Source organism: Hemitrygon akajei, chromosome 12 (assembly GCF_048418815.1).
Source record: "Hemitrygon akajei chromosome 12, sHemAka1.3, whole genome shotgun sequence".
Taxonomy (NCBI): Eukaryota; Metazoa; Chordata; class Chondrichthyes; order Myliobatiformes; family Dasyatidae; genus Hemitrygon; species Hemitrygon akajei.
In genome coordinates, this window is record NC_133135.1 from 34,455,410 (window position 1) to 34,465,232 (window position 9,823).

The 9,823-nt window shown below is 42.5% G+C and overlaps 1 long non-coding RNA gene and 1 other non-coding gene across 2 annotated transcripts; both read left to right on the forward strand.

Annotated features, from left to right (window-relative positions):
* Positions 1 to 2,116: 2,116 nt before the first annotated feature.
* On the forward strand, positions 2,117 to 4,290 carry LOC140736570 (uncharacterized). The gene is made up of 4 exons (XR_012100975.1): positions 2,117 to 2,232; positions 2,462 to 2,546; positions 3,744 to 3,888; positions 4,173 to 4,290. It is a non-coding gene; the product is annotated as an uncharacterized lncRNA (long non-coding RNA).
* LOC140737448 (small nucleolar RNA SNORD55/SNORD39) lies at positions 2,318 to 2,391 on the forward strand. Its single transcript, XR_012101150.1, has one exon. It is a non-coding gene; the product is annotated as a small nucleolar RNA SNORD55/SNORD39 (small nucleolar RNA).
* Positions 4,291 to 9,823: the final 5,533 nt, after the last annotated feature.

Genomic DNA, 9,823 nt, shown 5'->3' on the forward strand with positions numbered 1-9,823 from the left:
CTGAACAATAATCACATAGGCAGGTTACCATGGTCTTCTTAGGCACCGGAATAATTGAAGTCTGCTTGAAGCAGGTGTGTACTTAAAACCACTGAAGTGAAAAGTTACCGATAACAGTGAACACTCCAGCTAGTTTTTGGTACTTTGTTTGGGCCAGATGCTTTCTGTGGGTACATCCTCCTGAAGGATGCTCTAATGTCAGCCTCAGGGACTGAAATCACAAGTCATCAAAGGCTGTGTAGTTCGTGAAGGTGCCTCTGGTCAAATTGAGCAATAAGGCATTGAGCTCATCTGGGATCGAAACCATTTCGCTTGATTTCACTTTGTGGGAGGTGATAGCATTCAAGTCCTGCCACAGCTGTTGAGCATCTTTCAATGATTCGTTTCGTCCAGAATTGTCACTTCACATGTGAGATTTAATGATTAATGAGCATTAATGATTTAGATGAAGGGATTAAAAGTAACATTAGCAAATTTGCAGATGAAACAAAGCTGGGTGGCAGTGTGAAATATGAGGAGAATGCAGGTTCGGTGAGCAGGCAGATGCAATTTAATGTGGATAAATGTGAGGTTATCCACTGGTGGCAAGAACAGGAAGGCAGATTACTATCTGAATGTTGTCAAGTTAGGAAAAGGGGAAGTACAACGAGATCCAGGTGTCCTTGTTCATCAGTCACTGAAAGTAAGCATGTAGGTATAGTAGGCAGTGAAGAAAGCTAATGGCATGTTCACCTTCATAACAAGGGGAGTTGAGTATAGGAGCAAAGAGGTCCTTCTGCAGTTGTACAGGGCCCTGGTGAGACCACACCTGGAGTATTGTGTTCAGTTTTGGTCTCCAAATTTGAGGAAGGACATTCTTGCTATTGAGGAAGTGCAGCGTAGGTTCACGAGGTTGATTCCCGGGATGGCGAGACTGTCATGTGTTGAAAGATTGGAGTGACTGGGCTTGTATACACTGGAATTTAGGATGAGAGGGGATCTGATTGAAACATATAAGATTATTAAGGGATTGAACACGCTAGAGGCAGGAAACATGTTTCAAATGTTGGGGGAGTCCAGAACTAGAGGCCACAGTTTAAGAATAAGGGGTAGGCCATTTAGAACGGAGTTCAGGAAAAACTTTTTCATCCAGAGAGTTGTGGATCTATGGAATGCTCTGCCTCAGAAGGCAGTGGAGGCCAATTCTCTGGATGCTTTCAAGAAAGAGTTAGATAGAGCTCTTAAAGATAGCGGAGTCAAGGGATATGGGGAGAAGGCAGGAACAGGGTACTGATTGTGGATGATCAGCCATGATCACATTGAATGGCAGTGTTGGCTTGAAGGGCCGAATGGCCTATTCCTGCACCTATTGTCTATTGAGATGGCTTTCCAGAGATACTACCTGGACCTCTTGTACAGTATCTTACTTGGTCACCAGACCTGAATGCTCCTGATCTGCCCTCAGCAGATTGTGGATCTCATGGTTCATCCAGGCCTTCTGGCTGGGGAAAACTGGATAATTTTGTGAGGACAGACTCATCTGTTTTTAAAAAGACTGTGACCACCGTGGTGTATTCAGTCAGATCGTCTGCAGAGTCCTTGAACACAGTCTTGAAGAAATTCCGTAGCCTCCTACAACCACCTCTTTGTTATCCTTGACTCTGGAGCCTTGCTCTTTAGCCTCTGCCTCTATGCAGGTAGGACAGCCGAGTGATCAGATATTCTGAAATGCAGTCTAGGCATGGAATGGGAGGCTACACAGCATCGTTCTGTGTGGGAAAAAAAAGCCTTTTTGAGCACGATTAATTGAAACGTAGGCATATGAGTCGAATATCCCTTTGCAAAGTATAAAAGCAGAACAGAAACATCTCGCCAAGTGTCATCTGGGAAATGAGGAACACTCCGCTTTCAAGCTAGTACATTACAGAGACACAAGAGGGTCTGCAGAAGCTGCAATCCAAAGCAACACACACAAAACGCTGGAGGAACTTAGATCAGGCAGTATCTAAGGAAATGAATAAACGGTCGCCGTTTCAGGACCCTTTACAAACATGGCTGCGCATACAAGGACGACGCCTCCAGCCAATCGCGCGGCTGAGGATCATTGCGTGTAGTAGGTGGTTCGAAGAGCGTCATTGCGTCAGCGCCAGTCTATATATAGAGAGGGTCAGGGCTGTTCGCTCTTTTCCCCGGAAGACCTGCGTGGGAGTGGATGGCTTTGCCCCTGCTGCCGGCTCGGAGGCCATGTGCGAGGTAGGGTGATACAGCCGCGGCCGCGGACTCGAACCGAGCCCCGGGTCGGGAGAGGGGGAGTGCGGGCGGTGGGACAGTCACTAGGCGAGTGTCTGTGAGGACAATTTTCTGTTTCTGAATTCACATTGTGGAGATTCACCTTGGAGAACTGAGCGCTCGCTGATCAACGTGCTCTCCTCAACTGCGTTTTCATTCGGGGGCTCACGATAACTCCTTTCTTTAATTCCAGTCTCCAAAGATGGCGATGCGTTAAACGGGAACCGCTTTGGATGTTAGACTCGGGATGAGTTGTGGCTCCAGCTTCCAGTCGTTAAGTATGTCATTGTATTGATTTTATTTTACTCGAGACCCTTTTGCTTTGTGTCGTATTTTAATAACGAAATAACTGCAGGTTGCTTATGCCAGTTCAAATTTAGCTATTAATTTTCTTATGCGTCGCTTTTGGGTCTAGACCGACTCGCATGAATAAAGTAATTTCCTTTAGAAAATACAACTTTGTGCAGATGTATGAGATTGTAGATGCTTGTTGAAAGCCTAAAACTGCTTGTAGGACTTCCAAGTGTTGCCTGATCTGAGTTCCTTCGTTAATTAGTTTTAAATTGAGACTTTGGACATTGGATGGCAGTTGGGGAAGATCAGATCTGTAGAAAATGTTATGATTTTAATAAAATACTACAATAGGATAACCAAACAAGATCTCCTTTGGAGAACCTGGTTGTGCACCACGTGTTCATTTTATGACGTGTTGGAGCGCCCTGTGGTTATATACCTGATATTGCTAAAACTTACTTTCCTTTCTAAACATTTTTGTCGACAAAATTCCAAAACACTTTTTATAAATGGATTCTAAAGGTTCCTGACTGTTAAAAAATCAAAACCAGAGTACTGAGGATCATTTTCAACTGCATTGGATATACAAATCACTGCTGGAATCTTAGGCAAAAATAAAACATTCTGTTGGAAGAATGGTGTGTCCAGTTGATCCTTGGGGCTGACGGCCTGTATCAGTTTAATGAAGACAGAAGCTTCTGCAAGTATTGGGAATCTTGAACTGTACACAAAACGCTGGAGGAGCTCAGCAAGTCGGGCAGCTTCTATGGAGGGGAATAAACAAATCAACATTTTGGGCTGAGCTGCTTCAGGGCTGGATAGGGAGCAGGGACGAGTATAAGCTGACAGATAAAAGAGTGAAGAAGGATGCTAAAACAGGACGGTAGATGAAAGATAAGGAGGGGAACCAGAGGGAAATGGCGGGCAGATGGGAAGAGGAGAGGGTAACTAGAACGGGGAGTGGCGTCTCATCGGTTCTTTGACTTCTATCGATACTCTGAATTACAAATGATCCAGTCTTCTAGTGATGAAAACTTTTTGTCAGTTCTGCTTCTGAGTGTCTGTGGTGATACCTAGTGATCTGAAGAAGACTAATAAGTGGGTGGGTCATATCCTGTCAGCAGTACTTAACCTATTTGCTTACTGTTGTATCTTATTTCTGACTTTGAATCGTATTTCAGATTTGAAGATGTTCTTAATTAAGTAGCCAGTAAAGGCAAGTTGGAGCAACACACAATGCTGGAGGAACTCAGCAGGTCAGGGAGCGCCTGTGGGAAAAGAGTAAACAGTCTACGTTTCGGGCTGAGACCTTCAGGACTGGAAAGGGTGAGGACCCCTCAGATTTTCTCGTTTGCAAGGTGGAGGTCTGAATGGTATCCATGGCAATTATCAGCTGTGTTACGTGTGGGTATTTGTAATTAAGGTAGATCTGTAATGATGGGTGCTGATAAACTATTTCCTGATCTAATGATGACAACATTAACCAGTTCTGCTTCTGAAATAATGATGCTGTTTTTGTACACTGAAAATCTGGAAATAGCCGCAGAATGTAATTTGGTTAGAGAATTTGTTGGATTGATAGGTAATGTGATATTTTTTTTTCCTTCCAGTTTGCACATGAAGAATTAAGTTGGCTCAGCAGTGCAACCAGTAGGAGGAAATCAAACTGAAGAAGCATTAGTACTGATCTATTTTGAAAATGGCTTAATAAATGTTTTTCTGGAAAAATTGTTTTTGTCCATTGCACTTCTGAACGTGTACAAATGTTAGAGCAGGTGTGAGGGTCTTGATTCAAGTCTATTTGCTATTGTGGCTGATCTGCATTTTCACCAGGTCTGCAACCTGATCAAGACATTATATCCCTCTGCCTTATTACCTTTACTTCCACTGCTCTTTGACCCTTGAGGAATTCAACATGCATGCTGAGTACCCCTTAGTTTTTCAAGGGTGAATGTTGCTCTGTATTCTGCTGGATTAAATGGGCCTTGGTTAGATTGTCCGGACTTGAGGGTGTGATGTGCTATTTGGATCAGTTCTAATGTGGATGAGGATGTTGTAGACAGCAAATGCTGATGCTTCAGACTAAGGCTCTTAATCAGAACTGGAAAGGAAGGGGCAAGAATAAGGTGGGGAGGGGAAGGGTTGATGTAAGAGGTTGGGGGTTTTAGCAGGAAGTGGAAAAGGACTGAAGGAAACAAATAGGGAAGGAATGGATGGTAGAGGATAAAATAAATTGCAACAAGAGATGTATACGTACCTGTACATTGATAGTGTACATGATGGGTTTTTTGTACTTTCATAAACCTGATGGGGGATGGGAAGAAGCTGTCTCTAAAACAGCTTTACACTCCTGTATCTTGATAGCATTGAGAACAGTGTGTCCTGGTTAATAGGGGTTTGTAATAAATAATGCTGCCTTTTGGAAATATCCTCTATGCGGGGGAGTCCAGTGCCCATGAATTGAACTCAGACGACATGGTTTGTGTAGGTGGATTGGGCCTTAATAATCATGATAAAACAGGAATTTTTAAAAAAAAGTCAATACATAACACACTATCCACATCAGGTGTTAAGAAAGCACTTTCTAACTGGCCATATTTTCTTGGGAGAAAGTTGCTGATTAAATCCTAAGTGCAATATTCAAAGTTATTGGAGATAACTGCCATGAGCTTTTTTAAAAAGTCATTTTCCATGTACCAAATGCACAATATTAGTCAAATGGATTTTAATTATATATGTGCATATAAGCACAGCTGCAATATAAACTTGAAGGCAGTGGCTTTCAAAAGAACACACGATACACAAAAGCTGGACATCCAAGCAGCACGCAGTGCTGGAGGAATTTGCAGGCCAGGCAGTATCTATGGAAAAGAGTGAACAGTTGATGTTTCAGGCTGAGACCCTTCATCATGACTAGAGAAAAAATAACAGGTTGAGAGGAGGAAGTACAAGGTGTTAAGTAATAGGTGAAACTGGAAGAGCTAGGAAGTTGATTGGTGAAAGGAAAAAGGACTGATAAAGGACAGATGGCCATGGAAGAAAGGGAAGGTAGAGGAGCACCAGAGAAAGGTGAAGAGCAGGTAAGATTAGAGATGGGAATGAATGGTGAAGGGGTGGAATTACTAGAAGTTCGAGAAATCAATGTTAATCTCAGGTTGGGGGCTACTCGGATGGAATACAAGGTGTTGCTCCTGCAACCTGATAATGGCAGAGGCCATGTGTCACCACCTGGCTGGACTGTTTAAGGGCCCTGAATGGTAGTGAGGGTGGAGTTGCAGGGGCAGGTGTGGCACTTGTTCGGCTTGTGCCAGTAGGGAGATGTGTGGAGATTCTTTTGGAGAGGGTGGAAGTTATGGAGAATTATGTGCTGGATGTTGAGATTGGAGTGGTGGGTGAGGACAATAGGAAATCCATCCCTGGTGTTCAAGACCAGCTCCATAGCATAGGAAGCCCAGCAGCGTCTCTACTTTGCGAAGGCTGAGGAAAGTCCATCTCCAACCCCCCTGTCCTTATCACATTCTACAGGGGTTGTATTGAGAGCATCCTGAGCAGCTGCATCACTGCCTGGTTCGGAAATTGCACCATCAGGGATCGTCAGACCCTGCAACGGATAGTGAGGTCAGCTGAGAAGATCATCGGGGTCTCTCTTCCCACCATTACAGAGGTTTACACTACACGCTGTATCCGCAAAGCAAGCAGCATTATGAAGGACCCCACGCACCCATCATACAAATGCTTCTCCCTCCTGCCATCTGGGAAAAGGCACAGAAGCATTCGGGCTCTCACGACCAGACTATAACAGTTTCTTCCGCTAAGCTATCAGACTCCACAACACCCAGAGCCTGGAGTGACACCAACTTACTGCCCTCTGCCTATTGTCCTGTTTATTATTTATTGTAATGCCTGCACTGTTTTGTGCACTTTATGCAGTCCTGGGTAGGTCTGTAGTCTAGTGTTTTTTTTTTGTTTCTGTTTTTACATAGTTCAGTGTTGTTTTTGTATTGTTTCATGTAGCACCATGGTCCTGAAAAACGTCTCGTTTTTACCGTGCACAGCAGTTATGTTCGAAATGCCAAAAAAAAGTGATGACTTGAAACAGAAGTTAATTTTAATGGAATGATACACATCTGAAAATTGTGATATACCACTTTGTTTCAAAATTGACATCTATTCTGCTATGTGATTATGGAAAAAAAGCTTTAAATAGCTTTGGAAAAAATATAGTTAGAAATTATCTGGATGATGTGAGAGATAATGTAAGGTAGCCTTAATGGAAAGTTAGAAAAGTTGAACCTAAAATATGAAAAACCATGCAAGAGGATTTGATGCATGCCTCATAGGTCAACAGGTGCCAGGTAGTTATTACTACCTGGAGTTTTCACTGCATAATTTCACACTTTCCATAGTTAAGCTACAAAATATTTGTATCAGAATCACTGGCATGTGTCATGAAAATTGTTAACTTGGCAGTAGCTGTTCAGTAAAATACATGATATAGAAAAGAAAAAATAGTAATAGATAAGTAAATCAATTACAGTGTATTTATATTGAATAGATTAAAAATAGTGTAACAACAAGTAATATATATTTTTTAAAATGAAGTAGTGTCCACGGGCTCAATGTCCATTTCGGAATTGGATAGCGGACAGGAAGAAGCTGTTCCTGAATCACAGAGTGTGTGAGTATGTTTACTCACAGCTTGGTGTTCTGCAGGCACCGCAGTGACAGACAGTCGTGGAATTAAGTGTTAGAATCTGATGGGATCCATGAAATTCTCCCATGTTTGGAAAAAATTTGACTAGAAATTTAAAGTTTAAATAAGACAGTGTGGATTCATGGCTATTTTCATGCAACTCACTATAGCATCTACGAGGGGCGATTGATAAGTTTGTGGCCTAAAGTAGAAGGAGATGAGTTATTAACTTCAAACTTTCTGCAAAATCACTGAGTTGAACTGCATTTGCACGTAACGAGAGCTGTATAACTCATCTCCTTCTACCTTAGGCCATGAACGTATCAATCACCCCCGCTGTGGACACACTCTGGAGGTCCAAGATCCGTATGCTCCATGACCGCTGGACTAAGTGTGTAAATGTGGGAGGGGTCTATGTTGAAAAGGAAATGTGCTAGTTTTTCTAAAACTGACTCCGTCTACCTTGGGCCACAAACTTATCAATCACCCCTCGTACATTGCCTTAACCTGTCCATGTAAGTGCAATGTATGCAATTGAGGCCGTTCTGACCTTAAGCCAACCTGTGTAAAGAAATGAGACAGTTAACTCATGTCTATGTATCTAGGAATTTTGTTGGTCTTGTCTTCAGCATCCTGTGGTGAGTATCATTTCTTTAAAAGCTGTAAATGATATGCTGCTGCATGCTAGTAGACATTTATACTTTATCAATGTGCTGCAGATTGCAAATAATGGGAACACTAAAGATTGGATAATTCGTCTTTCATACAAGCTTACTGAACACACCGACTCTATACTTGATTGATAATTATCTTAAGCACGTATTTTGTGTGCGAACTCCCACTCGTTGAGAAATCACTTTTATTGGGAGAAGTTGCTGCATATTAGTTGTTTCCTTCATACTTTAGATAAATTGTTTTTTGAATAAAATTCCACTAGCTACAGTGAATTTTATTGTGAGCATGTAACGAGAGCTGTATAACTCATCTCCTTCCGTAAGACATTGGTGTAGAATCAGGCCCTTCAGCCCATTGAGTCTGACATTCTGAAAAGGCAGATTTGTTATCACCCTCAACCCCATTCTCCTGCCTTCTCCCTGTAACTTCTGAGAACCTTAACTGAATCCCTGTCTGGTTTGAGGGAGGGGTGCTTCCAAAGGATCAAAATAAACTGCATTATGAGCACTTGCCTCCTTAGTATTCAGGACATCTTCAAGGAGTAATGCCTCAGAAATGTGGCATCCATAATTAAGGACCCCCATCACCCAGGACATGGTCTCTGTTCTTATTGGTACCATCATGAAGGAGGGATAGGAGCCTGAAGGAACACACTCAATCATTCAGGAACACCCCCTTCTTCCCCATGGCCATCTGATTTCTAAATGGACACTGTACCCATGAATGCTACCTCACTACTTTCTTATTTTTATTTTTGAACTACTTATTTACCTCCAAGAGGACCACAATCTTGTCGTTGGGTTTGGAGGCTTGCGTTCCTCAATGACCCGGAGAGCTATGTTGGCTGCCAAACAGGTCAAAGAAGTAGAGTGGTATTGCAGCAACAACCTGGCACTCATCGTCAGGAATGTGGACTTCAGGAACGGTAAGCCGAAGGAACACATACCAATCCTCATAGGGAAACAGAAGTGAAAGAGTGAGCAATTTAAAGTTCCTGAGTGGCAAGATCTCTGAGGACCTAACCCAGTCCCAACATACAGTATTGATATAGTTATAAAGAAGGCAAGACAGTGACTACACTTCATTAGGAGTTTGAAAAGATTTGGCATGTCAACAAATACACTCAAGAACTTCTATAAATGTACAGTGGAGAGCATTCTGACAGGCTGCATCACTGTCTGGTATGGGGGGGGGGGGGGGAGGGGGTTGCTACTGCACAGGACCAAAAGAAGCTGTAGAGGTTGTAAATTTAGTCGGCTCCATATTGGGTACTAGCCTACAAAGTAGCCAGGATATCTTCAGGGAGCGGTGTCTCAGAAAGGCAGCATCCAATTTTAAGGACCTCCAGCACCCAGGGTATGCCCTTTTCTCACTGATACCATCAGGTAGGAGGTACAGAAGCCTGAAGGCACAAACTCAGCGATTCAGGAACAGCTTCTTCCCCTCTGCCTTTCGATTCCTAAATGGACATTGAACCCTTAAACACTACCTCACTTTTTTAATATATATCATTTCTGTTTTTGCACAATTTTTAATCTATTCAATGTATGTATACTGTAATTGGTTTACTTATTATTTTTTCTCTTCTATATTATCACGTATTGCATTGAACTGCTGCTGTTAAGTTAACAAATTTCACAACACATGCCGGTGATAATAAACCTGATTCTGATTTGGGGAATCAGCTCAGGGCTAGCAACTCTGTCTGATAAAACAAAATTGTTACAAGGAAGAATCCTACATCTGATATTCCTGACAGTATTCCTGAATCTCCATCTGGGACTGCGTGACTGACAAAACTAAGAAGAGGCTACTGACATGGATGAGGAAGTCCTGAACTCTGCTGGAGATGGAAGATCTTCATTTCTGCCATAAATGCCAGTGATTTAATGG